The 26,245-nt window shown below is 47.6% G+C and overlaps 1 long non-coding RNA gene across 1 annotated transcript; it reads left to right on the top strand.

Annotated features, from left to right (window-relative positions):
• Positions 1–1,864: 1,864 nt before the first annotated feature.
• LOC147965355 (uncharacterized) lies at positions 1,865–19,493 on the top strand. The gene is made up of 3 exons (XR_015608301.1): positions 1,865–2,119; positions 6,299–6,387; positions 19,285–19,493. It is a non-coding gene; the product is annotated as an uncharacterized LOC147965355 (long non-coding RNA).
• The last annotated feature ends 6,752 nt before the right edge of the window (positions 19,494–26,245 follow it).

The raw sequence follows: 26,245 nt of genomic DNA, 5'->3' as shown, positions 1-26,245 counted from the left end.
TACAGATTACTACAGACTGTTTTGTTTTTGACAGATTCTGTTTTTCGTGTGTTGTTTGCTTATTTTGATGAATCTATGGCCAGTAAAAGAGTTTATAAACCATAGAGAATTTGGAATACATTAGGTTTAACACCAATATAAATAAATAATGAGTTCATTACAGTACCTTGAAGTGGTGTTTTGTTTTCTTTCGCTAACGGAGCTCACGAGATTTTCTATTTTGTGTTTTGTGTTGTGAAGTTTTCAAGTTTTGGGTAAAGATTTGATGGATTATGGGACAAGGAGTGGCAAGAGCCTAAGCTTGGGGATCCCATGGCATCCCAAGGTAAAATTCAAGGACACCAAAAAGCCTAAGCTTGGGGATGCCCTGGAAGGCATCCCCTCTTTCGTCTTCGTCTATCGGTAACTTTACTTGGAGCTATATTTTTATTCACCACATGATATGTGTTTTGCTTGGAGCATCTTGTATGATTTGAGTGTTTGCTTTTTAGTTTACCACAATCATTCTTGTTGTGCACACCTTTTGAGAGAGACTCACATGATTTGAAAATTATTAAAATACTTGATGTGCTTCACTTATATCTTTTGAGCTATATAGTTTTTTGCTCTAGTGCTTCACTTATATCTTTTAGAGCACGGCGGTGGTTTTATTTTATAGAAATAATTGATCTCTCATGCTTCACTTATATTATTTTGAGAGTCCTTTAGAACAACATAGAAATTTTCTTTTAGGAATAATATAAAAACTTTCATAGAAGTGCATTGAATACTATGAGAAGTTTGGTACTTGATAATTGTTTTGAGATATGGAGATGGTGATATTAGAGTCATGCTAGTTGAGTAGTTGTGAATTTGAGAAATAATTGTGTTGAATTTTGTGATTCCCGTAGCATGCACGTATGGTGAATCGTTATGTGATGAAGTCGGAGCATGATTTATTTATTGATTGTCTTCCTTATGAGTGGCGGTCGGGGACGAGCGATGGTCTTTTCCTACCAATCTATCCCCCTAGGAGCATGCGCGTAATACTTTGTTTCGATAACTAATAGATTTTTGAAATAAGTATGTGAGTTCTTTATGACTAATTTGAGTCCATGGATTATTCGCACTCTCACCCTTCTACCATTGCTAGCCTCTCTAGTATCGTGCAACTTTCGCCGGTACCATAAACCCATCATATACCTTCCTCAAAACAGCCACCATACCTACCTATTATGGCATTTCCATATGTGACGCCCGGATAATTAAGCTACAGTAACCCTCTACTAATGTTGCCACGTCACCATGATTACTGTTGATAATCTCGCGATGATTCAAAACTCGTTCGAATTTATATTTAAAATAAAGTCAAACTATAAAAGTTTTCAATTGTCAAACTAAAATGTTCAAAAGGTGGTAACTAATCCATAGGCCATTATAGTGGTGAAATCAAACTTTTTGAAAAGATTTAAGTGGTCTAAAAAATTAAAATAGTAGGTAAAACAATAAAATAAATGTATTTTGAATTTTATAAAATAATAAACTATTTATTTAGTTTGGCAGTAGCATAATTATTAACACTAAAATTAGTGACTACTTTTATAATTTATAAAACTAATACAAAAGGAAAAGTAAAAGAAAAACAAAACAAAAAATAAAAAAGGGCGACGCCCACCACCGCTGGGCCGACTGGCCCAGCTGGCCTCTAGACCAGCCAACCGCCCCCAGCGTAACCACCCCGCACCCCGCATCGTGACCTAGCGTCCCTCCCACCCCCCCCCGCGCCGCATGATTTCCCCTCTCTCTCTCTCGCACGTCCCACCCCCGTCTCCCGCTCGATCTGGACGTCGTCCCCCCCCCCCCCCCCCCCCCCCCCCCCCGACGCCGGCCCCCTCGCCGGACGCCTCGCCCTCCTCCCCGGACCCCCTGATTCTGGATCGAGGAGGGCTCGATCCCATGCCGCCCAGCGCCCCCCCTCGCCTGGATCTGGATCGCGGCAGGCACGCCCTGACCCCGCCGCCCTTGTCGCCGATGGCCACCATCGTCGGTCTGCCCCGTCCTCGACCATCTCCCCGCCGCCTCCTCGTCCCCTCCCCGCCGGCCTCACCAGGCCTCGCCGCCCCTCGTCCCTTCCACGCATGTGAGCCCCGCTCCCCTCGTCCTCCCCTGCTCCCACGCCGCGCCGTCGTCGCATGCATCCCGCACCCGCTCGCCGCGCTAGACGCCCACATTCCCCGCCTCACGCTCGCCCTAGCTACGTTCCGCCGCGCTCCCCTGCCGCACCCCGCGACCTGCTGCGTGCTGGCTGCCGCCCACGTGAGCTCGCGCTGCCCGCCTCTGGATGCGCAGCGCGCGCCTGGCCACACGCACCCACGGGTATTGTTGCCCGACCGTGTCTCCCCGTTTCCCCGCATCGCCCACGTCCTCCGGCCACCACTGCTGTCGAACGCCGATGTTGCCGTCACTCCGGCCACCCCCACGACCTCCCACGGCCCCTCCTGGATGCGCGCGAGCCCGGAGATCCTCCTGATGCCCTCGGTTTGTTGTGTCGTCGTCTGCGGCCGATCTCCGGCGAGTCTCACATCGCGCCGCTGCTTGCCAATGGGACCCACACTCCAAGGACATTAGTGACTAATTGCAACACTAATAGCCACTGGCGGTGGGCCATGCAGATGTAGTGATTAGGACAAAATATGTTAATAATTGGACCCACTGACCACTAGGCCCACCCTGACTAATTGAGTTAATTAGTTAAAATAAACTCTGTTAATATTGCCACTATCTATGACATGTGGGGCCCCAAACCCCCCAGAATGTTTAATAAATAAAAATAAATAAATAAAATTAATTAATTAAAGAATTAATTAACTTAATTAATTTTGATTAATTAAACTAAACAAGTAATTAAACTAATTAATCAGGATTAGTTAGTCTAGTCAATGACGAATGGGACCCACACGTCAGTTGACCAGTCAACACCTCTATTGACTGCTGATGTCATGATGATGTCAGCAATCACTATTCTGGATAATGTTGATTTAAATAATTAAATAAATCCTAAAAGTGATTTAAATCTTTTCAAATTAATATAAAATAAACCGTAACTCGATTGGAAAAACTTTGTACATGAAAGTTGCTCAGAACGACGAGACGAACCTGGATACGCAGCCCGTTCGTCCGCCACGCATCCCTAGCATAGCGAACACGCAACTTTCCCCCTACGGTTCATGTGTCCGAAAACGCGAAACACCGGGGATCTTTTCCCGGATGTTTCCCCCCTTCAACGGTTGTAACGCCCCGAGACCGACGCTTCAGTTGCCCTTCCATTTATTTTAGTTGTTGACGTGTGTTTATTATGTTTGTTGCATTATCATAATTCTTTTGCATATTTCATTTTATATGTTTATGCCATGATCATGTTGAGTGCCTTGTCATTTTTGCTTCTTGCATCATGTTCATCTTTTATTATATCGCATTGTGACATCCTTGTTTGTTTGCCATGGTCATCTCACTTGCTTTGGTTCATGCTTCATGATGTGATGTTGCCTTTGTCATTTATGTTGCATTTGTATCATGATCATCATTGTAGTGTACATATTTCTCATGTGCTTGTTATCTTTGTGAACTCCTTCTCCTCATCTTCTTTGCTGTTTCATCTTGCCCTTCCATCTTAACCATCATCAAGTGCAACACCCAATCACTGACTTCTTCCTTTCAATTCTCACACATTTTTTTGCAAGTGACATTATTCCCTCATTCGTTAATGTTCATTTATGTCCTGATGATCATACTCCTTGCCTTATACCTCTCTGTCAAATTTCATTCATTTTGGAGTTGTTTTGGTTGGGTTCAAAAATGGCTCAAGTTTGAATTTAATTCAAACTTGAATTATTTTTATATCCTTAAAAATGGCCAAAACAATTTATTCAAATAGTGCATATCTCCAGGAGATCATATTAATTTTCTTCCTAGCTTCAACCCCCTCCAATCCCCCTGTACTTTTTGCCCTTTTATTTCTGTTTGAAGAAATAGAAAAAAGGCAAAAGTAGCACCAGCAGCAGCCCCAGCGTAGCCCAGTCCAGCACCACCATAGCCCAGCCCGCCAACCACCTCCCCCTCTGGTAATTCCACCTCCACGTAACACATTTTCACCCTGGCCCCACATGTCATCCTCTCTCCTTCCTCCTTTCTTCCTCCTTGGCAGAACTCCCTCGCTCACAGTAACTCTAGGTCACCACGGCGCACATGGCCGCCGTGGCAAGGCCGACTCCATCCTCGCCATCCAGCCCCCCTATTTAACCCCCGTAGCAACCCCCTAGGGTTTCCCCTTCCTCCTCTCCCTCTTCTCCGCCGCCGCCGCGCAGGTAATGGCACCCAAGCGCCCAGTTGCCTCACTTCCGATCGCCATGGCCGAGGCGAGCCGGAGCTCTCCTCCGGCGTAGGAGCTCCAACGCTGGCCTCTTCTTCATCCACGACCCCATTCCCGCTGCGATCCAAGGCTGGAGACGCCAAGTTCCTCGGCGTCTTCCTCCCCGCTTCCTCTGCTTCGCGGATCCGAGGATGTCGCCCCGATCGGCGCGTCCCCACGTCGTCCCGGCAAGTCCAAGAGCTAGGAGGTCCAAGGCCGACGCGGTCGTCCTCCTCTACGTCGCCTACCTCCCCTGTTTCGTCTTCTTCGCGGAGCCGCACGCCGCCACAATCAGTGCCTCGCTTCGCCCTCTGCATCGCGCCTCCGGTCCCCTGTCTTGTTCCTCGAGCCCAGGGTGAGCAACCTCGTGTCCCAGCTCGTTCCCGTCAACGATTCTTCGCATCATGTCAAGGCCACGTTCGCCTTTCTCTCACGCCGCGCCTAGCGCAAACTCTTGGCGCTCCTGCTTCTGGCCTACCGCGCGCACACCAGAGGATGTTTTCCTCCTCTGCACGCACTTGCGCACGCCTCGCCTCGTCGTTTATTTTGCATACTCCTGCACACTCCCACACGCACGCACGCGCGGCACGCGCAGTAGCCGCAGAGCACCACCCGCGCGGCTCCGGTCGTCTTCTTTGCCATGTCCGGGGCAAGCTGAAGCTCGTGCCCGAACGCCCGCGCATCCACACAGCACGCGTGCACCCTGTGTGCTTCGCCTCGCCGCGCCTCTGTACTCACCCGGCCTCGCCGCGCATCGCCCAGGCCGAGTCGAGCCTGCTCGTGCTCGAGCACCTCCGTGGAGCCGTTTGCCCGCGCTCGCCATGCTGCTCAACAGTCTCTGCCGCACCCACGAGCACTCCGACCTGCAAGCCCGGCCCTGTCTCTCTGTTATTTGCTCCGCTTGGTTCAGGCCCAACGTATGCATCTTCAGCGAGTCCACACGCATCACCAACAGCCGCTAAAGCCCCTCCATGCACACGCACACCCTCACCTATTTCCGCACCCCCGCCGGCGCTTGGTAGCTGCAGCACGCGCCGTCTGTTGTTACTGTCGCCCTGTTTGGTCTCTGTTCATTTAGCCTTGGCCTTCTACTTTTCCACAAGCATAGCTGTAGCCTAGTTGGCCGTCGCTCCACGCCTCATTCAGGAAACCTGGGTTCGAATCCCAGGCTCACACCTTTTTGTTTCCCACCTGTTTTATTTATTTTTTGCCACACACACGCACGCAGGCACTTGGGCCCCTCTCACAGCCACATGGGCCGAATCCTCATCTGGGCCGCTGCACCTTGATGCTTCGGGCCCGTGCATGTTTTTTTTTCTGCCTGTGGATTTGTTTAATTTCCAGTGCATTGCATATTTACAGAATTGCCACTGTTTTACATTGTCTATAGCCAAATATGCATGCATCCAAACTAAACAAACTATATATGCGACATGCTTAGAATTTCATCTAGTTTCATAATATGTTGTTTTCATCCAGGTTTAAAATGTTTAAAATATGTTTAAAATGGTGTTTGATTTAATTTGCATAAATGACTTGCTAAGATTGTTTAATTCATATCTAAATAACCGTAGCTCCGTTTTAAATAAACTTTATATGTAATTGGGGTAGAAAAATGCATAGATTAACTTGCTGCACTTTATTTTGCTGTTTAACAACATTAGAACTGTGTTTAGGGCAGAACAGTACCAAATTCGAAATATGCATATGAAGATTTTCCGGAATTGTTGTTTGTGTTTCCGGCCTTATTTAAACTTGCCTAAATAGGTAGTTTGCTTATGCTTCACCTCTTGCCATGTTAACACCATTTAATCTTGACATGCATCGTACTTGGTTGTGCATCATGTCATGTTATGCTTGTTTGTTTACCTATGTTGTTTGCTTCTTTCCGGTGTTGCTTCTTCCTGATAGTTTCGGTAACGTTGCGATTGTGAGGATCCGTCCGTCTACGTGGCTTCGTCTTCTTCATGGACTCGTTCTTCTTCCTAGCGGGATTTCAGGCAAGATGACCGTCACCTTGGATCTCACTACTATCATTGCTATGCTAGTTGCTTCGTTCTATCGCTATGCTGCGTTACCTACCACTTTCTTATCAAGCCTTCCAAATTGCCATGAACCTCTAACCTTTGTCACTCTTCCTAGCAAACCGTTGTTTGGCTATGTTACCGCTTTTGCTCAGCCCCTCTTATAGCGTTGCTAGTTGCAGGTGAAGATGAAGATTGCTCCATGTTGGATTATGTTTATGTTGGGATATCACAATATCTCTTATATTTTTAATGCATCTATATACTTGGTAAAGGGTGGAAGGCTCGGCCTTATGCCTGGTGTTTTGTTCCACTCTTGCCGCCCTAGTTTCCGTCATATCGGTGTTATGTTCCCGGATTTTGCGTCCCTAACGTGGTTGGGTGATTTATGGGACCCCCTTGACAGTTCGCTTTGAATAAAACTCCTCCAGCAAGGCCCAACCTTGGTTTTACCTTTTGCCTCACCACCACCTACTTTTCCCTTGGGAGTCGCTCTCTCGAGGGTCATCTTTATTTTAGCCCCCTCGGGCCAATGCTTGTCTAAGTGTTGGTCCAAACTAGAGCCACTTGCGGTGCCGCCCCTAGGCAACTTGGGGTATCGTCGGTTGCGTACGTAGTGTTCATCCGGTGTTGCCCTATGTGACGCACCGATTCAATCGTACACTAATCATACACGCAAACGTGTACGATCAAGATCAGGGACTCACGGGAAGATATCACAACACAACTCTACAAATAAAAATAAGTCATACAAGCATCATATTACAAGCCAGGGGCCTCGAGGGCTCGAATACAAGAGCTCGATCATAGATAAGTCAGCGGAAGCAACAATATCTGAGTACATACATAAGTTAAACAAGTTTGCCTTAAGAAGGCTAGCACAAACTGGGATACAGATCGAAAGAGGTGCAGGCCTCCTGCCTGGGACCCTCCTAACTACTCCTGGTCGTCGTCAGCGGGCAGCACGTAGTAGTAGGCACCTCCGGTGTAATAGGAGTCGTCGTCGATGGTGGCGTCTGGCTCCTGGGCTCCAACATCTGGTTGCGACAACCAGGTAGAAGGGATAGGGGAAAAGAGGGAGAAAGCAACCGTGAATACTCATCCAAAGTACTCGCAAGCAAGGAGCTACACTACATATGCAGGGGTAAATGTGAAAAGGGCCATATCAGTGGACTGAACTGCAGAAAGCCAGAATAAGAGGGGGGATAGCTAATCCTATCGAAGACTACGCTTCTGGACACCTCCATCTTGCAGCATGCAGAAGAGAGTAGACTGAAGTCCTCCAAGTATCATCGCATAGCATAATCCTAACCGATGATCCTCCCCTTGTCGCCCTGTGAGAGAGCGATCACCGGTTGTATCTGGCACTTGGAAGGGTGTGTTTTATTAAGTATCCGGTTCTAGTTGTCATAAGGTCAAGGTACAACTCCAAGTCGTCCTGTTATCGAAGATCATGGCTATTCGAATAGATTAACTTCCCTGCAGGGGTGCACCACATACCCCAACACGCTCGATCCCATTTGGCCGGACACACTTTTCGGGGTCATGCCCGGCCGCGAAAGATCAACACGTCGCAGCCCCACCTAGGCACAACAGAGAGGTCAGCACGCCGGTCTAAACCTATGCGCACAGGGGTCTGGGCCCATCGCCCTTAGCACACCTGCACATTGCGTACGCGACCGAAAGCAGACCTAGCCTAGTGGCGTTCCAGTCCAATCCGGCGCGCGCCACTCAGTCGCTGACGTCACGAAGGCTTCGGCTGATACCACGACGCCGGGATACCCATAACTACTCCCGCGTAGATGGTTAGTGCGTATAGACCAAATGGCCAGACTCAGATTAAATATCCAGATCTCGTTAAGCGTGTTAAGTATCCGCGAACGTCGACCAGGGCCAGGCCCACCTCTCTCCTAGGTGGTCGGAACCTGCCCTGTCGCTCCGCCTCAAAGATCCACTCGCGGGTGCTCCTCAAGCCGACCCGTCTTTAGTCACCACATGTATCATGTATAAAGTATATAGTATATACCCGTGATTAACTCCCGAGTGATCACGGCCCGATAGTATAGCAAGGCAGACGGACAAGGATGTAGGGCCACTGATGATAAACTAGCATCCTATACTAAGCATTAGGATTGCAGGTAAAGGTAACAACAGTAGTAGCAAGGACAGGCTATGCATCAGTATAGGATTAACGGGAAGCAGTAACATGCTACCCTACTCTAATGCAAGCAGTATATAGAGAAGAGTAGGCGATATCTGGTGATCAAAGGGGGGGCTTGCCTGGTTGCTCTGGCAAGAGAGAGGGATCGTCAACTCCGTAGTCGTACTGGGTAGCAGCGACGTCGGTCTCGGTGTCTAGCGAGAGAAGAGGGGGGAGAAACAATAAATATTTAAGCAAACAGATGCATAGCGATGCATGACATGACAAGTAGCGGTGCTAGGGGTGCCCTATCGCGGTATGAGGTGATACCGGTGAAGGGGGGAAACATCCGGGAAAGTATCCCCGGTGTTTCGCGTTTTCGCACAGATGAAACAGAGGGGGAAAGTTGCGTGTTCGCTATGCTAGGGATGCGTGGCGGATAAACGGGCTGCGTATTCAAATTCGTCTCGTCATTCTGAGCAACTTTCATGTACAAAGTTTTTCCATCTGAGCTGCGGTTTATTTTCTATTAATTTTAAAAGATTTAAACCATTTTTAGGATTTATTTAATTATTTTAATACAACATTATCCAGAACAGTGCTTGCTGACGTCATCATGACGTCAGCAGTCAACAGAGGTGTTGACTGGTCAACTGACGTGTGGGACCCACTGGTCATTGACTGTTTAGCCTAATAAGTGTTTAACTAAACTAACTACTGTTTAATTAAACTAATTAGTTAGTTAGGTTAATCTAATTACGATTAATTAACTTAATTAATTCCTCAATTAATTAATTAAATTATTATTATCTATTTATTTGTTTTACATATTATTTTTAATTCCTATTTTTTTAACAAAACGTTCTGGGGCTGGGGCCCCCATGTCAGTGGCCCATCGGGGCCTAGAGGGCGCGGGCGAGCGGGTGCGGGTGCTCGCCCGAACGGGGCGCGGGCAAGGCCGTGGCCGGCGATGGCCACCGGAGCGGCGGCGCGGCACCGGCAAGGGGAAGCAGGGGCGAGGCCAGGTGCAGTGGTGGCCGGCGGAGAGGCGGGGCCGCAAGGGCCACCGCAGGCGCGGCGGGCGCTAGGGAGGCGCAGCGGCAGCAGCGGTGCGCGGCCACGGCGGGGCTCACGCGGTGGAGCCAGGGGGCTCGGCCTGGCGCGCAAGTGGGCGGCCAGGGACGCGGGCACCGACAGGGGAAACGACGTGGCCGACGAGGCGGTGTGCGTGCGCGCGAGGCGACACAGAGGAGAAGGAGGGGAAAAGGCGGCTGCTCACGGCGAGAAGTAGGGACTAGGCAGCGGGCGTGAGGAGGGCGACGGGGACGAGCGACGTGGCGGTGGCGACGGGCGTCGGGGTGACCTCGGGGCGAGGTGATCCTGGTCGACGGCGAGGTGGCGATCCAGTCGACGGCGCGGTCGGCGCGAGGCGTGGTCGAGGCTTCCGGCGGGCGTCGCGCGAGGGAGAGGAGGGCGAGGAGTCCCTGAGGGGCGGCAACGAGCCCGGCTGGGGGTGGCCTTGCGGCGCGGCGACTTGCGTCGGGCGCGGCCGTGCGGGAGGAGGGATCGAGCAGGGGCGCCCCTCCCCCAGGCACGAGGTGTGCGTGTGTGTGTGCGCGTGTGTTGCGTGTGGTGGCGGCGCCAGGAAGGGAGCGAGGGGAGAGATGGGGGTAGTGGGGATTAGGGTTACGGTAGGGGCAAAGGGAGGCCTTGTAGGCCAACGTGCGGGGGTGGGCCGGCAGGCAGCTCGGCCGCCTGGCCAACTGGGCCAAGGCCCAGTCAGGGAGGGGGGTATTATTATTGTTATTATTTTAGTAATTTTTTCTATATTGTTCTATCTTTATTCCATTTGTTTTGTTTTACAAAAATACAAACAAGAGCACCTAAATTAGTGTGACTAGTTTTACCACTGCCACAAAAGGTTTCACACTAAATTAAAATCGTTTAATATTTTATAAATTATAAAAGGCATTTAATTTATTGTTTAAGCCACTGTTTTATTCACAAAAGGGCATTTAAACTCTTTACCAAATGTGGTTTTCAACATGACAATTATCTAGGGATTATTTGCCACACTTTGAACATTTTAGTTTTTATATTTGAAAACTTTTATTATTTGACTTTAATTCGAATTTGAATTTGTTTCGGTTTTGAATTATCTAGAGTTCATCAATAGCAACCGAGGTGACGTGGCATCCTTAGTGGGGGATCACTGTAGCTTAATTATCCGGGCGTCACAATTCTCCTCCACTACAAGAAATCTCGTCCCGAGATTTAGGAGGGGAGTAAGGGGGAGAGATTGGTTACGAAATTCTAACGGATCTTCTCGGTGTTGGTTGCTCTTCTCGAAGAGGTCAATCCAATATATTGATGCCTTCATACTTCTGCTTCAGGTCAAAATGGTGAAGTCGTCATCCTGTCTTCAGGATCTTCATCGTACTTACGAAAAGGATATGGGGGAAGACTCGGGGAGGGCGGGCCTTACCAAGTTGACTATCTGGTAGGTAACATCGGGGAAGGTTGCGGAAAGTAACTCTCGGATTGAACTTAAGAAGATATCGAGAGCAAGTAAGAAGGTACCAGGAGAAGTTTCAAGCGGGCAGGCAATCGTTTGATGCCTGAAACATGGCGTGATAAGGGGTTCAGAGCAACGAGAATAAGTATTGCGTCTGATACCAGAATAGGTCACAAGGAAGGTGGCTCATGAATTAATACAAGGTCACGTGCGAGGAACAACCTTGAGAACAGGGGGTGTACAGGAGAGTCAGGTTTCAATCCTGTGGAACCGTGGGTTATGGGCCCACCATGTGTTTTTTTAAGGAGCAGTGACATCTTGCACGGTCATGATAGCAAGGCATGTCAGAGAGTACCATGTCAGTTATGTCGGCAACAACGTTGGTACCTAGGGTGAGGGACGAAGAGAACCATTTTCCTGCTCGTTGCAACGAGGCGGACCAATAGGCAAAGTTCTCGTCCATCGGTGGTTACCAAAATGCTATCGACAAATGTAACAGGGGCTTACCGACACGGTTGTACACCAAGGAGTTTACATAAGCTGTGAATTATTACCGCTTAGATTATATAGATCACAAGAAAGGTCAAACAAACCAATGGAAAGAAAAATGTGATCATCAGGTTAAACATAAAATGGAAAGGAAAAATGTGTTTAAACACATTTCAGGGGTATATCCTTCCCAAGGACAAGCAAAGCAAGATATCCACGACAGGATAGAAAGCAGGAACCATTTAGGCAAGGGGAGAGGAATTTGACGACAATACCCATACAACGGTGTTTGGGTAATTTCAACAAGAAACATTTAGCATGGTGCTTCAAATGTTCTTATTGAAAATCGGAGTACCATAGACATGCTTCGAGATAGCACTGACATGTTCTTCAAACAAAGGTCAAACTTTGGATACACAGAGGATCCATCAGGAACAACTCATAGAATAAGTCTTGCAATAGGTCCTCCAACCAGGTGTGCTAGGCATGACATCACCTTATTGGGTTATAGAAAGACCAATGATATGACTCTTGGAAAATGTTCCAACCATCATATCTGACCGAGTTTTAGATCCGGTTGGTGTCAGGATAACTCAGACTCAGAATGCTTGAGAAGAAAGGTGCAACACAAATTGTCGAGATGACATCGTAAGATTCTCGGCAAATGAACTATGGGAGTGAGTATCGACACAAGAGTTCATCATTTACACCAAAGCGAGGATGACAGGGTAGCTGATGGAGTCAGCGACAATCCTCGAGATTTCCAAAAAGGTGGATTTCCACAGTTACGTGAACAAGGAGATAACATTTGTCAGATCAAATGATATAAGGAAGTATGCTCACGGAAAACATACACAATTAAACATTGGTTGATAGGTGCGCCCAAAATATGGGTTAGGTTGCACGACCAATGTCAGCATGGTGATTCAGTAATCAATAGTCTAAGAACGAACGGCCGACCATTAACTTCAAAGCAATAGGGTTGCTAGAAGTGCAGAATCCAGACAACACCGTTCACTTGTTGGTACCCCGGTTGGAATCAACGCGAGGACCAAGAAAGAATGGTGATGATGAGAAGTATCACTATACCAAGAATTCTTACGAGGTGGTGAAATTATCACAACATTCTTGACATAAAAGATGGTAATACTCCAAGGTAAAGGAGAACAAATGCTGGATAGCAAGGATCTCAAGGTATAACACAAAACACGAACAAGTTTGTGTTGAACGGAAGGCAATCGAGGGGTCGATGATAACACAAATCATCGAGGGCAAGGATGGTATTTCTCATCAGGAATTCAATTGATATCCTTGAGGAGCTCGAAATGTTGATGATGATCATGACAATTTCTGTCGAGAGGTTTCATGGAGATGTAATCGGTCGGCGACGACATCAAGTCAAACGAATGATGAAGCGAAAGGTTATTGGAACCATGGGTACGACACAAACTTGAAATCAAGTTTGTTGTTTGAGGTGAAACAATAAGACAAGGAAGATCGACGTAAGCTTAGCCCATCGTCGAAATTGTGCTCCGGAAAGAAGGACCAGGTAGCACAGTTAAAATTTGGCACGATAATGATATAGCCGAGTAGGCTCGGAATGACGAGATCGAGTTCAGACTCGTAAGTAATGAAGGTTACCAAGAGTTGTTGAATCGTAGTGCGGACTCAATACAGTTGTTGGTGTCCTTGAGGGGTTCTAACAACTAAGAACCCGTTGGAAAAATGGAATCGGCAAGAATATTAGTTGATGAAGAACTCATAAGAAGTTACGTATCCCATGGTACCCTCGAGATACCAGGGGGGTAATACTCGACGGCAGATCAAAGTAGAGGTTGGACTGGGGTATTGCTCTGCAGAAGACAAGTGCTTAAACTTGCACGAGAAACGGTACCTAAAAGAGAACATGGTCGAAACCACGATTGTAAAAGGCCAGATCCCAGATATAATATGAACTTATACCAAGGGAGTAATTAATTTAAGAGAAGCTTTAATGATAAGATCTACATTGTGTCCATGGGCATGAACGCAAGGTTCAAGGTCGACTCCCACTTCTTCAATGCAATAACTTTCATTCACTGCTCTAGTTAAAAATGATTTCATTGTCAAAACCTACCTGGTGAATTACCAGAGGAGTATGACCCGTGAAAACTTTCGGGTTCACACAGATTAAGAAAGGCATAGGTTCAACCCGTCAGGGCATCGTGGAAACATATACCACAAGCTTTGAGAGTAAATATTACTAGCTCGAAAGCAGAGCATGGTTGGCAAAAGGAGAGGATACAAATTACCGAAGGCATTATGTATCGGAGAAAGAACTCACAAGGTGATTAATTATGAAGGACACTGTCGGATAATAACCCAACAGTGGATATGGTGATCCACAATGGAGCTGATGTGAGTATCGGTACTCAATCAGACGAAGAAAGAATGCACGGTTATCATTTTATAGAACATCTAAATAATTCGAGGTTTAGATACCAAAGGAATTATGATTTTCAAATCAAGGGATCAGGAGCAAACGCTTTGATAAAGGACCGACAAGTTGAATAGACTTAGGGGTACAATCGATGGCAATCTGATTGGCCGAGGACCAGCTCACGTTTTAAATGACATCTGAGCTGGAAGGATGAATTCTATGATCTGAGTGAGGATTGCGAGAATTCGCAACATATTGAGTCAATGGACTCAAAATGATATTGACAAAGGTTGCCAATAAGATTACTATACTTATGGGATTAACCATAATGCAAGCAAGCAAGAATTTCAGGAGCAATAGGTTGCTCAGGACTTTCGGAAGACCGAATGGTATTTCGAAGGATTTTGTGAACTGCATGAATATCTGGGGATGAGCGGATACTCGATAAATGCGAGTAATTATCCGTAGTGGTATGCATGTGGCAAAGAACTGCAAGGCAGTAGGCACAAAGTATTCTCGGGGTATCTTATAATAACAAGATCGACTGGGAATAAAAGTAAGCACGTCAGGTCTAAATACTTATCCATAGGGATATTTCGGTGGAAGGGAATTGCAAAAGCAATGGCATAAGGTTTCGGGAGAACATCGGAGAGTATTGTCAGAATCTTCTGTTGAAGCAGTCGATCATCTGTAATGAAGGGGCTCTTCGGCAGGAAGTGGTAACGAGAACCTAGAGTTAGATTTTAGCAAAATCATTTAACCCGAGTAGGAGAGAGTCAGAATCCCAGAGTATAGATGAGGAATAAAAGATCCTAGTATCACCCGATAGAGACGTGGGCCCGTAAGGCACACAGCCAAGTTAGTAAAAGTTTTTGCAATGTCTAGACTCGACTTCGGCCAAGGAGTGTGGAAGGGGAATTTCTACAGGCACTCGGCTCTGATACCAACTTGTGACGCCCCGATTCAATCGTACACTAATCATACACGCAAACGTGTACGATCAAGATCAGGGACTCACGGGAAGATATCACAACACAACTCTACAAATAAAAATAAGTCATACAAGCATCATATTACAAGCCAGGGGCCTCGAGGGCTCGAATACAAGAGCTCGATCATAGACGAGTCAGCGGAAGCAACAATATCTGAGTACAGACATAAGTTAAACAAGTTTGCCTTAAGAAGGCTAGCACAAACTGGGATACAGATCGAAAGAGGTGCAGGCCTCCTGCCTGGGATCCTCCTAACTACTCCTGGTCGTCGTCAGCGGGCAACACGTAGTAGTAGGCACCTCCGGTGTAGTAGGAGTCGTCGTCGATGGTGGCGTCTGGCTCCTGGGCTCCAACATCTGGTTGCGACAACCAGGTAGAAGGGATAGGGTGAAAGAGGGAGAAAGCAACCGTGAATACTCATCCAAAGTACTCGCAAGCAAGGAGCTACACTACATATGCAGGGGTAAATGTGAAAAGGGCCATATCGGTGGACTGAACTGTAGAAAGCCAGAATAAGAGGGGGGGATAGCTAATCCTGTCGAAGACTACGCTTCTGGACACCTCCATCTTGCAGCATGCAGAAGAGAGTAGACTGAAGTCCTCCAAGTATCATCGCATAGCATAATCCTAACCGATGATCCCCCCCTCGTCGCCCTGTGAGAGAGCGATCACCGGTTGTATCTGGCACTTGGAAGGGTGTGTTTTATTAAGTATCCGGTTCTAGTTGTCATAAGGTCAAGGTACAACTCCAAGTCGTCCTGTTACCGAAGATCACGGCTATTCGAATAGATTAACTTCCCTGCAGGGGTGCACCACATACCCCAACACACTCGATCCCATTTGGCCGGACACACTTTTCGGGGTCATGCCCGGCCGCGAAAGATCAACACGTCGCAGCCCCACCTAGGCACAACAGAGAGGTCAGCACGCCGGTCTAAACCTATGCGCATAGGGGTCTGGGCCCATCGCCCTTAGCACACCTTCACGTTGCGTACGCGGCCGAAAGCAGACCTAGCCTAGTGGCGTTCCAGTCCAATCCGGTGCGCGCCACTCAGTCGCTGACGTCACGAAGGCTTCGGCTGATACCACGACGCCGGGATACCCATAACTACTCCCGCGTAGATGGTTAGTCCGTATAGACCAAATGGCCAGACTCAGATTAAATATCCAGATCTCGTTAAGCGTGTTAAGTATCCGCGAACGTCGACCAGGGCCAGGCCCACCTCTCTCCTAGGTGGTCGGAACCTGCCCTGTCGCTCCGCCTCAAAGATCCACTCGCGGGTGCTCCTCAAGCCGACCCGTCTTTAGTCACCACATGTATCATGTATAAAGTATATAGTATATACCCGTGATTAACTCCCGAGTGATCACGGCCCGATAGTATAGCAAGGCAGACGGACAAGGATGTAGGGCCACTGATGATAAACTAGCATCCTATACTAAGCATTAGGATTGCAGGTAAAGGTAACAACAGTAGTAGCAAGGACAGGCTATGCATCAGTATAGGATTAACGGGAAGCAGTAACATGCTACCCTACTCTAATGCAAGCAGTATAGAGAAGAGTAGGCGATATCTGGTGATCAAAGGGGGGGCTTGCCTGGTTGCTCTGGCAAGAGAGAGGGATCGTCAACTCCGTAGTCGTACTGGGTAGCAGCGGCGTCGGTCTTGGTGTCTAGCGAGAGAAGAGGGGGGAGAAACAATAAATATTTAAGCAAACAGATGCATAGCGATGCATGACATGACAAGTAGCGGTGCTAGGGGTGCCCTATCGCGGTATGAGGTGATACCGGTGAAGGGGGGAAACATCCGGGAAAGTATCCCCGGTGTTTCGCGTTTTCGCACAGATGAAACAGAGGGGGAAAGTTGCGTGTTCGCTATGCTAGGGATGCGTGGCAGATAAACGGGCTGCGTATTCAAATTCGTCTCGTCGTTCTGAGCAACTTTCATGTACAAAGTTTTTCCATCTGAGCTGCGGTTTATTTTCTATTAATTTTAAAAGATTTAAACCATTTTCAGGATTTATTTAATTATTTTAATACAACATTATCCAGAACAGTGCTTGCTGACGTCATCATGACGTCAGCATGACGTCAGCAGTCAACAGAGGTGTTGACTGGTCAACTGACGTGTGGGACCCACTGGTCATTGACTGTTTAGCCTAATAAGTGTTTAACTAAACTAACTACTGTTTAATTAAACTAATTAGTTAGTTAGGTTAATCTAATTACGATTAATTAACTTAATTAATTCCTCAATTAATTAATTAATTAAATTATTATTATCTATTTATTTATTTTATTTATTTTACATATTATTTTTAATTCCTATTTTTTTTAACAAAACGTTCTGGGGCTGGGGCCCCCATGTCAGTGGCCCATCAGGGCCTAGAGGGCGCGGGCGAGCAGGTGCGGGCGCTCGCCCGAACGGGGCGCGGGCAAGGCCGTGGCCGGCGATGGCCACCGGAGCGGCGGCGCGGCACCGGCAAGGGGAAGCAGGGGCGAGGCCAGGTGCAGTGGTGGCCGGCGGAGAGGCGGGGCCGCAAGGGCCACCGCAGGCGCGGCGGGCGCTAGGGAGGCGCAGCGGCAGCAGTGGTGCGCGGCCACAGCGGGGCTCGCGCGGTGGAGCCAGGGGGCTCGGCCTGGCGCACAAGTGGGTGGCCAGGGACGCGGGCGCCGACAGGGGAAACGGCGTGGCCGACGAGGCGGTGTGCATGCGCGCGAGGCGACACAGAGGAGAAGGAGGAGGGGAAAAGGCGGCTGCTCACGGCGAGAAGTAGGGACTAGGCAGCGGGCGTGAGGAGGGCGACGGGGATGAGCGACGTGGTGGTGGCGACGGGCGTCGGGGTGACTTCGGGGCGAGGTGATCCTGGTCGACGGCGAGGTGGCGATCCAGTCGACGGCGCGGTCAGCGCGAGGTGTGGCCGAGGCTTCCGGCGGGCGTCGCGCGAGGAAGAGGAGGGCGAGGAGTCCCTGAGGGGCGGCAACGAGCCCGGCTGGGGGTGGCCTTGCGGCGCGGCGACTTGCGTCGGGCGCGACCGTGCGGGAGGAGGGGATCGAGCAGGGGCGCCCCTCCCCCAGGCACGAGGTGTGCGTGTGTGTGTGCGCGTGTGTTGCGTGTGGTGGCGGCGCCAGGAAGGGAGCGAGGGGAGAGATGGGGGTAGTGGGGATTAGGGTTACGGTGGGGGCAAAGGGAGGCCTTGTAGGCCAACGTGCGGGGGTGGGCCGGCAGGCAGCTCGGCCGCCTGGCCAACTGGGCCAAGGCCCAGTCAGGGAGGGGGGTATTATTATTGTTATTATTTTAGTAATTTTTTCTATATTGTTCTATCTTTATTCCATTTGTTTTGTTTTACAAAAATACAAACAAGAGCACCTAAATTAGTGTGACTAGTTTTACCACTGCCACAAAAGGTTTCACACTAAATTAAAATCGTTTAATATTTTATAAATTATAAAAGGCATTTAATTTATTGTTTAAGCCACTGTTTTATTCACAAAAGGGCATTTAAACTCTTTACCAAATGTGGTTTTCAACATGACAATTATCTAGGGATTATTTGCCACACTTTGAACATTTTAGTTTTTATATTTGAAAACTTTTATTATTTGACTTTAATTCGAATTTGAATTTGTTTCGGTTTTGAATTATCTAGAGTTCATCAATAGCAACCGAGGTGACGTGGCATCCTTAGTGGGGGATCACTGTAGCTTAATTATCCGGGCGTCACACCCTGAGAACGAGATATGTGCAGCTCCTATCGGAATTGTCGGCGCATCGGGTGGTCTTGCTGGTCTTGTTTTACCATTGTCGAAATGTCTTGTAAACGGGATTCCGAGACTGATCGGGTCTTCCCGGGAGAAGGAATATCCTTCGTTGATCGCGAGAGCTTATCATGGGCTAAGTTGGGACACCCCTGCAGGGTTTGAACTTTCGAAAGCCGTGCCCGCGGTTATGTGGCAGATGGGAATTTGTTAATGTCCAGTTGTAGTAAACTTGAAGTAAACTCTTCTAAAATACACAAACCGTGTGCGTAACCGTGAGTGTCTCTTTTCGGGGTTGTTCGAGAGGAGAACACGGTTCTTGTGTTATGTTTGACGTAAGTAGGAGTTCAGGATCACTTCTTGATCATTACTAATTGACGACCGCTTGCTTTGCTTCTCTTCTCGCTCTTACTTACGTAAGTTAGCCACCATACATGCTTAGTCGCTGCTGCAACCTCACCACCTTACCCCTTCCTTTCCCATTAAGATTTGCTAGTCTTGATACCCATGGTAATGGGATTACTGAGTCCTCGTGGCTCACAGATTACTACACCAACAGTTGCAGGTACAGGTTATCCGATGATCATGACGTGAGAGCGATGTTACTTGTTTTGGAGTTCTTCTTCTTCTTCTTCGATCTTGGGTTAGGTTCCTGGTCGGCAGCCTGGGCTAGCAGGGTGGATATTGTTTGAGTTGCTGTTTATGTTTCATCCGTAGTCGGATGTTGATCTTGTATATGATGTATTGTTGTATTCATGTGACACTGTATGTCTTGGTTGTATCCCCACTATTATGTAATGTTGATGTAATGATATCCACCTTGCAAAAGCGTCTTCAAGATGCGCTTCTATCCTTGGTGGGACCTTCGAGTTCCTTTAGGATAGGGTTGCATCTTTGGCGTGACAAGTTGGTATCAGAGCCTCGACCGACCCTAGGAGCCCCCTTGATTGATCGTGTAGTTTGGCCGATGTCGAGTCTAGAAATTTTTTTTTTCTGAGTCTAGTTATATCGGAGAGTAGGATTTCTTTTTACTTCTCTGCCCCTTCGTCGCTCTGGTGAGAAATCTTGACGTAGGTGTTTTGAATTACTCCTCTTCCCCTTCAAATTTTTATTTAGGATCACGCGGTTAGTTTTCGTTCGTTGTCCATCCTCTTTTCAATCCGGCGCATTTCTCTTCGAGTGGATTCGACCCTCGTTGTCTTTTGCGAGATCAATCCCCAGTTTCTTCTCATTCGACGTTGTTTTCCCCATCCGAAGTTGTCTTCTTTTCCCACCCGCCCACCCTTCTTCTTATCGGAACCGGAGTCTGTAATCAAGTATCCATCCTACTCGTGCGAAGCCTTTGCATTCTCTCCTCAATCATTTCAACCAGCGCTTTTCTATTCAATTATTCGTCGATTCCTCGTTCAAGTTGCCTATGTTTTCCCGCCCTCCCACCCATTTTTATTCCAGAGTCTGAGCCTCTATTCGAGCAATCATTTTCATTCGTGCGGAGTATCTTCAGTCTTTCCTCAATTGTTTCAACTGGTGAATTCTCGTCTGGTTCCTCAATGTTCGTATTGTTTTCTTTCTGGTGGATCCCATTCAAGTTTTTCGTTGTCGATCGTATTCTTTCCCTCAGCTCAAATATTCCCCTTTGCTCGTTCGCCTCTCGCCATTCTATTATCCCGGAGTGTTGAAAACATCTCAGAAGATTCATGTTTGCATTCTATTATTTCGAGGTTGTCACCTCATTCAAATCTTTCAAGCGTTTCGGTGCATCATTTCTCATTCGGCAATCCTTTCCAACGGTGTTTCTTTTCAGTGGGCCCTAACCCACAGGTCTTTTCCCAGGATCTTACCTAACTCTTCTAATTCTTTCCGAAGTCATTCCCAAATTCTTTTCGAAGTTTGACGTAAGAATGAAGCATCATCAGTCATATTCCTTCTCCAAGATCGCTTTCAAATTCTTTTCATCGTTGGTTCAAACTTTCTAATTTTCATCCCGGAGTATCTCAACAATTCATGGTGGTTTCTCGTCGTCATTCTCGGATTTTGAAGACCGAAGAAGAGTTTCCCTTTTGCTCATTCTCTTGAAGATTCATGGTTCTAGCTTGATGCCATCCTCTCATAATTGTTTTCGATTGCGAGAATCCTTTTCACCCATCCGGAGCAATCAGGAGTCTTTTCATTTTGATTCTCCGAAGCCCATCATCTCAGTATTATTCATTCTCAGCTTTCAGATCTCATTCCCCAAATCTTACCGGTGCATCGTTCAAATATCCTCTAATCAGTTCATGACCTCTTCGTTCTCATGTATCTAAATACTCTAAAGTGTCTTCGTGTTTTTCTAATTCTTCCCGGTGTCTCATTCTTTTTCATCATTCGATTTTCAATTCTTACGGTGGTTCGTTCAAGATTCCTTTCCGCTCTTATCACATATACTCATTCGTTCTTTCCAATTCTACCGGTGGTTCGTCGAAGACCTTCCCAATTTGACGCTATATCCCTCCATATTATTTTCCAACGCGAATAAGTAGTATGCAAATCCATTGCTTCTCATCAATTTAATTGGTGAAGGATAAGCATAACGTAATTCTTATTCTTCTTTCATCAAGCTGATTAATTCCTTCCCTCGGAGATTTTTCTTGAGGAATAATCTCTCGATGCTAAGTGGTTCACCTTTTTCTTTTCCGGAGTTCCAAGTCTTCTCGCTTGTCTCATCGCGAAGCTCCATCTAATCATCGCAAGGCTTTAATATTATTTCTTTTCATCCTTCAATTTTATCTCATCATCCTTTGTTACCGGAGTCCTTCACGGTGGCTCGTCAGTATTTAATTCATTCTTCAAGTGTTCATCAAGATTCTTGTTGAAGGAGCTCAAGTATCTTTTTCGTCTTGCATCTCAAAGTGCAATTAATTCTCCGTTTTCCTTTGAAATGGAGTTTTGCATTTCTTCTTTCTTCTCAGCTATTTAATTTTTCCGCTTGTGGTCAGCGATCACCTCATAATTTTGAGATGTTTTCCATAACTCCACAACAAGCTTAGTCTTTTGGTTGTTGATTTTCTCAACACCTCCGTTCCATCCTTTCTTCTAAGATTGCTTTCTATTTCATTCGTGGTAGAAGATGTCGTCTTCTTCTCTGTTCTTTTCTTTCAACTCTTTCAAGTCTTCCGGAGGCATTGTGTCGCTCCTCTCATCAAGTATCATTCCATCTTCTCAAGTTCATGTTCTTTTCTTTCCTTGTTCAGCCGGAGTGCTGCATAAATTCCTTCGTTATTATTCCTTTTCTATCTTGTCCAAACCGGAGTGGTTTAAAATTCAGTCTTATTCCTTGAGCTTTTGCTTCTTGTCATATTCAACATTCCTCTTTTCTACCCGAGTGCTCTCGGTCTTGTTCATCCTCTCTCTTGCTTTCTTGTTTCACCTCATCCCTTTTCCCTTCCGTCTCGGTCCTAAGATCTCGGGACGAGATCTCTTGTTAGTGGAGGAGAGTTGTAACGCCCCAAGACCGACGCTTCAGTTGCCCTTCCATTTATTTTAGTTGTTGACGTGTGTTTATTATGTTTGTTGCATTATCATAATTCTTTTGCTTATTTTATTCCTATATGTTTATGCCATGATCATGTTGAGTGCCTTGTCATTTTTGCTTCTTGCATCATGTTCATCTTTTATTATATTGCATTGCGCCATCCTTGTTTGTTTGCCATGGTCATCTCACTTGCTTTGGTTCATGCTTCATGATGTGATGTTGCCTTTGTCATTTATGTTGCATTTGTATCATGATCATCATTGTAGTGTACATGTTTCTCATGTGCTTGTTATCTTTGTGAACTCCTTCTCCTCATCTTCTTTGATGTTTCATCTTGCCCTTCCATCTTAACCATCATCAAGTGCAACACCCAATCACTGGCTTCTTCCTTTCAATTCTCACACATTTTTTTGCAAGTGACATTATTCCCTCATTCGCTAATGTTCATTTATGTCCTGATGATCATACTCCTTGCCTTATACCTCTGTGTCAAATTTCATTCATTTTGGAGTTTTTTTGGTTGGGTTCAAAAATGGCTCAAGTTTGAATTTAATTCAAACTTGAATTATTTTTATATCCTTAAAAATGGCCAAAGCAATTTATTCAAATATTGCATATCTCCAGGAGATCATATTAATTTTCTTCCTAGCTTCAACCCCCTCCAATCCCCCTGTACTTTTTGCCCTTTTATTTCTGTTTGAAGAAATAGAAAAGAGGCAGAAGCAGCACCAGCAGTAGCAGCCCCAGCATAGCCCAGTCCAGCACCACCACAGCCCAGCCCGCCAACCACCTCCCCCTCTGGTAATTCCACCTCCACGTAACACATTTTCACCCTGGCCCCACATGTCATCCTCTCTCCTTCCTCCTTTCTTCCTCCTTGGCAGAACTCCCTCGCTCACAGTAACTCCAGGTCACCTCAGCGCACATGGCCGCCGTGGCAAGGCCGACTCCATCCTCGCCATCCAGCCCCCCTATTTAACCCTCGTAGCAACCTCCTAGGGTTTCCCCTTCCTCCTCTCCCTCTTCTCCGCCGCCGCCGCGCAGGTAATGGCACCCAAGCGCCCAGTTGCCTCACTTCCGATCGCCATGGCCGAGGCGAGCCAGAGCTCTGCTCCGGCGTAGGAGCTCCAACGCCGGCCTCTTCTTCATCCACGACCCCGTTCCCGCTGCAATCCAAGGTTGGAGACGCCAAGTTCCTCGACGTATTCCTCCCCGCTTCCTCTGCTTCGCGGATCCGAGGATGTTGCCCCGATCGGCGCGTCCCCACATCGTCCCGGAAAGTCCAGGAGCCAGGAGGTCCAAGGCCGACGCGGTCGTCCTCCTCTACGTCGCCTACCTCCCCTGTTTCGTCTTCTTCGCGGAGCCGCGTGCCGCCACGATCGGCGCCTCGCTTCGCCCTCTGCATCGCGCCTCCGGTCCCCTGTCTTGTTCCTCGAGCCCAGGGTGAGCAACCTCGTGTCCCAGCTCGTTCCCATCAACGATTCTTCGCATCATGTCAAGGCCACGTTCGCCTTTATCTCATGCCGTGCCTAGCGCAAACTCTTGGCGCTCCTGCTTCTGGCCTACCGCGCGCACACCAGAGGATGTTTTCCTCCTCTGCACGCACTGGCGCATGCCTCGCCTCGTCGTTTATTTTGCATACTCCTGCACACTCCCGCACGCACGCTCGGCAGGCGCAGTAGCCGCAGAGCACCACCCGCGCGGCTCCGGTCGTCTTCTTCGCCATGTCCGGGGCAAGCTGAAGCTCGTGCCCGAACGCCTGCGCATCCACACAGCACGCGTGCACCCTGTGTGCTTCGCCTCGCCGTGCCTCTGTACTCACCCGGCCTCGCCGCGCATCGCCCGGGCCGAGCCGAGCCTGCTCATGCTCGAGCACCTCCGTGGAGCCGTTTGCCCGCGCTCGCCATGCTGCTCAACAGTCTCTGCCACACCCACGAGCGCTCCGACCTGCAAGCCCGGCCCTGTCTCTCTGTTATTTGCTCCGCTTGGTTCAGGCCCAACGTATGCATCTTCAGCGAGTCCACACGCATCACCAACAGCCGCTAAAGCCCCTCCATGCACACGCGCACCCTCACCTATTTCCGCACCCCCGCCGGCGCTTGGTAGCTGCAGCAGGCGCCGTCTATTGTTATTGTCGCCCTGTTTGGTCTCTGCTCATTTAGCCCTGGCCTTCTTCTTTTCCACAAGCATAGCTGTAGCCTAGTTGGTCGTCGCGCCGCGCCTCATTCAGGGGACCTGGGTTCCAATCCCAGGCTCACCCCTTTTTGTTTCCCACCTGTTTTATTTATTTTTTGCCACACACACGCACGCAGGCACTTGGGCCCCTCTCACAGCCACATGGGCCGAATCCTCATCTGGGCCGCTGCACCTTAATGCTTCGGGCCCGTGCATGTTTTTTTTCCTGCCTGTGGATTTGTTTAATTTCCAGTGCATTGCATATTTACAGAATTGCCACTGTTTTACATTGTCTATAGCCAAATATGCATGCATCCAAACTAAACAAACTATATATGCGACATGCTTAGAATTTCATCTAGTTTCATAATATGTTGTTTTCATCCAGGTTTAAAATGTTTAAAATGGTGTTTGATTTAATTTGCATAAATGACTTGCTAAGATTGTTTAATTCATATCTAAATAACCGTAGCTCCGTTTTAAATAAACTTTATATGTAATTGGGGTAGAAAAATGCATAGATTAACTTGCTGCACTTTATTTTGCTGTTTAACAACATTAGAGCTGTGTTTAGGGCAGAACAGTACCAAATTCGAAATATGCATATGAAGATTTTCCGGAATTGTTGTTTGTGTTTCCGGCCTTATTTAAACTTGCCTAAATAGGTAGTTTGCTTATGCTTCACCTCTTGCCATGTTAACACCATTTAATCTTGACATGCATCGTACTTGGTTGTGCATCATGTCATGTTATGCTTGTTTGTTTACCTATGTTGTTTGCTTCTTTTCGGTGTTGCTTCTTCCTGATAGTTTCGGTAAGGTTGCGATTGTGAGGATTCGTCCGTCTACGTGGCTTCGTCTTCTTCATGGACTCGTTCTTCTTCCTAGCGGGATTTCAGGCAAGATGACCGTCACCTTGGATCTCACTACTATCATTGCTATGCTAGTTGCTTCGTTCTATCACTATGCTGCGTTACCTACCACTTTCTTATCAAGCCTTCCAAATTGCCATGAACCTCTAACCTTTGTCACTCTTCCTAGCAAACCGTTGTTTGGCTATGTTACCCCTTTTGCTCAGCCCCTCTTATAGCATTGCTAGTTGCAGGTGAAGATGAAGATTGCTCCATGTTGGATTATGTTTATGTTGGGATATCACAATATCTCTTATATTATTAATGCATCTATATACTCGGTAAAGGGTGGAAGGCTCAGCCTTATGCCTGGTGTTTTGTTCCACTCTTTCCGCCCTAGTTTCCGTCATATCGGTGTTATGTTCCCGGATTTTTGCGTCCCTAACGTGGTTGGGTGATTTATGGGACCCCCTTGACAGTTCGCTTTGAATAAAACTCCTCCAGCAAGGCCCAACCTTGGTTTTACCTTTTGCCTCACCACCACCTACTTTTCCCTTGGGATTCGCTCTCTCGAGGGTCATCTTTATTTTAGCCCCCTCGGGCCAATGCCTGTCTAAGTGTTGGTCCAAACTAGAGCCACTTGCGGTGCCGCCCCTAGGCAACTTGGGGTATCGTCGATTGCCGTACGTAGTGTTCATCCGGTGTTGCCCTGAGAACGAGATATGTGCAGCTCCTATCGGGATTGTCGGCGCGTCGGGTGGTCTTGCTGGTCTTGTTTTACCATTGTCGAAATGTCTTGTAAAAGGGATTCCGAGACTGATCGGGTCTTCCCGGGAGAAGGAATATCCTTCGTTGATCGCGAGAGCTTATCATGGGCTAAGTTGGGACACCCCTGCACGGTTTGAACTTTTGAAAGCCGTGCCCGCGGTTATGTGGCAGATGGGAATTTGTTAATGTCCGGTTGTAGTAAACTTGAAGTAAACT

This window comes from Triticum urartu, chromosome 6A (assembly GCF_056163025.1).
Source record: "Triticum urartu cultivar PI428250 chromosome 6A, HENAU_Tu73, whole genome shotgun sequence".
Lineage (NCBI taxonomy): Eukaryota > Viridiplantae > Streptophyta > Magnoliopsida > Poales > Poaceae > Triticum > Triticum urartu.
Note: the sequence above shows the minus strand (reverse complement) of the source record. Positions and strands in the feature narration are given on the sequence as shown.